This window comes from Lissotriton helveticus, chromosome 5_1 (assembly GCF_964261635.1).
Source record: "Lissotriton helveticus chromosome 5_1, aLisHel1.1, whole genome shotgun sequence".
Classification (NCBI taxonomy): domain Eukaryota; kingdom Metazoa; phylum Chordata; class Amphibia; order Caudata; family Salamandridae; genus Lissotriton; species Lissotriton helveticus.
Genome location: NC_136065.1, coordinates 1,358,172,174 through 1,358,176,704, shown reverse-complemented (window position 1 = coordinate 1,358,176,704; position 4,531 = coordinate 1,358,172,174). Strand labels below are relative to the sequence as shown.

The 4,531-nt window shown below is 41.9% G+C and overlaps 1 long non-coding RNA gene across 1 annotated transcript; it reads right to left on the bottom strand.

The window, feature by feature from the left end:
- Nucleotides 1-2,367: 2,367 nt before the first annotated feature.
- On the bottom strand, nucleotides 2,368-3,334 carry LOC144753625 (uncharacterized). The gene is made up of 4 exons (XR_013594436.1): nucleotides 3,270-3,334; nucleotides 3,015-3,156; nucleotides 2,861-2,929; nucleotides 2,368-2,756 (listed from the first exon to the last, which is right to left on the bottom strand). It is a non-coding gene; the product is annotated as an uncharacterized LOC144753625 (long non-coding RNA).
- Nucleotides 3,335-4,531: the final 1,197 nt, after the last annotated feature.

Below are 4,531 nucleotides of genomic sequence, written 5' to 3'. Positions count from 1 at the left end.
CTAAAGAGGTGTTGAAGGGACAGTTATGTAAAAAAATAAAACTGCAATACATACACTCGGGTATTATTAAAACTACATTTTGAATTAACCATTTTATCGTAAAACTATTTGCATGTTTTGCAGCATTCTATCTTACCCTGTGTGTAATGCAAGTAATAAAAATGTACTTACATATTCACAGTGCTTTCCGTCACAAGCTGTGACTTCGTAGCACTAAAAATACATATCAGTATTCTCCACTGCACCAATCAAGATTTAACTCTATGGTTCTCTGGTTACACACAAACCTCTGCAGTGCATTAGCTATTAGAAATTTTATGATGTACTACAGTCCATTTCCCCCTGAGCAATAACTTTTTAAATTTATTTTTTATTTACGCTGCCCATTATTTTATATGTAAATACCTGAAGGTGAAGGACCTAAAAAACGTTCAGAATATTTTGGGCTATGTATGAGAGGTTTGCATCGCCAGAGCATCACTTTTTTTGATGCTCCAGTGGCGCAAGCGTTTCAACCATACCTATGAGGCGGTGCAAAGTCACCCTGCATGGCTCTGCATTGCCTCATAGATATGGAGTAAGACATAGCAGCGCAAGTCACTGCGTTGCCTTACTCTGCGTCAAGGAGGTGTTCCATGGGCTTTATGTGGGGTTCCCATGCAAAGCTCATGGATTTTGATGCTGCCCCCTATTTACAAAATCATGTAAACCTAGGGCAGCTCCAAAAACTGACGCCTCTTCAGTGGAGGCATAACGAGGAGAAATGAAAACATTTCTCCATGTTTTTTCATTTTTCCATGCGTGCTGCATTCTTCAGCTCACATAGGAATCGGAAAACGCCCCTCAGGATTGATTTGGTGAAGGAAGGTGCATCTTCCCGTACAAAAACAATCCTGCCTACGTTGGTGCTAGGCAGCAATTTGTATATGGAAAAGGACTGGAATGCACCGTATTTCATAAGAAGGTCAGAATGGAAAAAAACAGGGGAAACATGCAAAAAGATGCCAGGTCTAACAGGGGCATTTATGGTTGTCGATAGATGATGATGAGGAGAAACAGTTTCTAGAAAATGTTGTCAAAAGGGGTCCTTATGCCTAAAAAGGTTTGACAAGGGGGTCTCGACATCAAAAAGTTTGAAGACCACTGCCATAAGGCCTAGTCGCAGAGAGTCGCCCAGTAAGAGTGTTGCTTGCTGCTTCTCCCAAAACGCTCCATTCCTTTTGCTCATATTATAGGTTTCCCACCTTCGCCGGTTTTTCTCAGTGTTCTTAAAATGGAGGCTATGAAAAAAAGTGGCAGCAATCCTATGTTCAATGCAGGCAGCGTGGGTAAATTGTAATAAACAAGCGCTTTGACACCTTCTGGTAAAGTCCGCGCTATAGAAAAAAGCATTAAATGAATAAATAAATAAATAAATAAAGAGACAGCAGTCACCGCAGCGAGCACGGAAGACCACTATTGACAACAAGCTGAGGCAGGGAGATAAGCGAAACAGAAAGCAGCTTAGTATCCGGGCTGTGAGGAGACCTGGGACGGCGTAGGCTGCCCTAGCATGCGTGCCATTTCTAGCTTTCCTTGTGAAGAGGGAGCCCCGGCGCCAAAGCGAAGTGCGGGAGCTGAAGTCCTGGGTCCCAGGAGGGGGCCCGGGTGAAGACCAGCGGATAGCACTGCGGGGCTCCCATGCCTAAGGGGAGAGCCCCGCGTTGTGCTGGCAGAGGAGCTGGAGTGCTCTGGAAAAGCGCCGCAGCCAGCTGCTGAGGAGGAGTTCCCCCCACAGACCGGGTGAGTGGGGGAATCTCCATTAGTCTAATGGTTGGGCCGATTGGGGTGTGTGTGTGCGCGCGCTCTCTATTGCAGAAGGCTGACTTGCCTCAGAAGCGGGATAGGAGATGAGCACAGCGCGTGGGTGTACGTTCGCGTACACCTGCTCAAATCGCAAAAAGCTCTGCGCGTGCCCATCTCCTGTCCCACTTCCAAAGCAATTCACTAACAATAGACCTTGCTGGCGACAGCAGTACTTCGCACTGCTTACGCCAGGCTCGACCTAAAAATTATGCTAATGGCATAGTGTGAAAATCTCTGTCACCAAAATACAATAGATGCTTATAATTCTAACACAAAATACAGCAGCATTTTGTGCTACCTATTAAAAACTGTGCTCTGAAACTTAACTAGGCTTACAAAAATGGGAACAACTTCGGCTAACTCTAAACGGCATGTATCCCACTTTCTTCACTCCTTCCCCCAAAGGATGAAAGCAATGCTGAATAGCCATGTTTTTTGAAAGAACAAGGTGCCAACCCCACCACTTTTCAAATGCTCGTCAATCTGAGCAAACAAATCAAACTGTATTCCAGATTTGTTCGGTATATTTTATTTATACCCTTTACTTAGAAATTTTAGACACTTAAACCAAAGTGATCCTATGTTTGAGAAAGACACTCAACATATAACAAAACTAAAATCACATATACATAACTATATTATTTAAACAAACAAAAAATGATATTGTATACCTTTTCATATTGAACAAATAGCAAACAGTAAATCTTTGCACATATTCAAGAAGAACAATATTTCAATTCAATGATAGAGACACGTTCAAAGAAGAAATCGAAGAACACAAAACAATTCGGAACATTAATCAAAGTCAGAATTCAATCCTGTATGTTTCATGTTTCTTTCTATTCTGCCGACGCGTTTCGAATCCGTGGACAAAGTACACGGAATCTCATCAGGGCTCAATCAATGGGGTTCTGTAAGGTGTATTAAAAAAAAGAGAGAAAGAGAGCACTGTGTCACCAACCATCATTAAATACTGGGTGACCGTACCACCTACCCCTCTGTTACCCTCCTGTACCTGTTAGTCAATCAGGGGCAGTTTTCACGATGATCTTCAAACACCAACACTTTAGTGAGACAGGGTTATCTGCAAGATAACAGTGAACTCAGAATCTGCAATCATAGTGTAATTAGTGTGGTGCATATATGGGCAAGCCCAACAATGTTCGTACCTTGGACGGGTGTGCGTGCTTGTCCCTGTTATTCAGTTTGTCTATGATCTTCTTTCGACCTCGAGGCAAAGCTTGTAGTCAAAAGTGCCTCCGCGGTCGTATATTCCCAGTCAGAGTCTCTAAATGTGTGCACACAGCCGTTCTGCAATGAACAGAAAATGGGGCTTAAATATATGTGACCTTCAGTCGGGTGCATTCCGTTTTATCATGTACACCAAATACTAAAAGATAGAAGTGGTCCCAATGCCCGTTTACCTGCACTCCTATGCTGACGCTTCACTCGCCTGGCCGCATTGTTTCTTCCGAAGCAGCCGGCGTTCCCGACTGAAGGTCACATATATTTAAGCCCCGTTTTGTGTTCATTGCAGAACGGCTGTGTGCACACATTTAGAGACTCTGACTGGGAATATACGACCGCGGAGGCACTTTTGACTACAAGCTTTGCCTCGAGGTCGAAAGAAGATCATAGACAAACTGAATAACTGGGACAGGGACAAGCACGCACACCCGTCCAAGGTACGAACATTGTTGGGCTTGCCCATATATGCACCACACTAATTACACTATGATTGCAGATTCTGAGTTCACTGTTATCTTGCTGATAACCCTGTCTCACTAAAGTATTGGTGTTTGAAGATCATCGTGAAAACTGCCCCTGATTGACTAACAGGTACAGGAGGGTAACAGAGGGGTAGGTGGTACGGTCACCCAGTATTTAATGATGGTTGGTGACACAGTGCTCTCTTTCTCTCTTTTTTTTAATACACCTTACAGAACCCCATTGATTGAGCCCTGATGAGATTCCGTGTACTTTGTCCACGGATTCGAAACGCGTCGGCAGAATAGAAAGCAACATGAAACATACAGGATTGAATTCTGACTTTGATTAATGTTCCGAATTGTTTTGTGTTCTTCGATTTCTTCTTTGAACGTGTCTCTATCATTGAATTGAAATATTGTTCTTCTTGAATATGTGCAAAGATTTACTGTTTGCTATTTGTTCAATACGAAAAGGTGTACAATATCATTTTTTGTTTGTTTAAATAATATAGTTATGTATATGTGATTTTAGTTTTGTTATATGTTGAGTGTCTTTCTCAAACATAGGATCACTTTGGTTTAAGTGTCTAAAATTTCTAAGTAAAGGGTATAAATAAAATATACCGAACAAATCTGGAATCCAGTTCGATTTGTTTGCTCAGATTGACGAGCATTTGAAAAGTGGTGGGGTTGGCACCTTGTTCTTTCAAAATACAGTATACGGTCCAGCTGACCCTACGTCCTGGGACCTACCTCCTTAACTATTTAGAATAGCCATGTTTAGCATAGAACCGTTCTTCATATTATTTTGAAAAATATTACATAATTAAAATATATGGTGCATTCACCCTATATAGAATTAAATTGATTTGCAAAATGCATCACTTATGTCTAGTATCATGTCTTGAGACAATTCTGCCTAACATTAATGGGATTAATGTGCTGAAAGCAGTAATTAATAGAGACATAGTAATCTA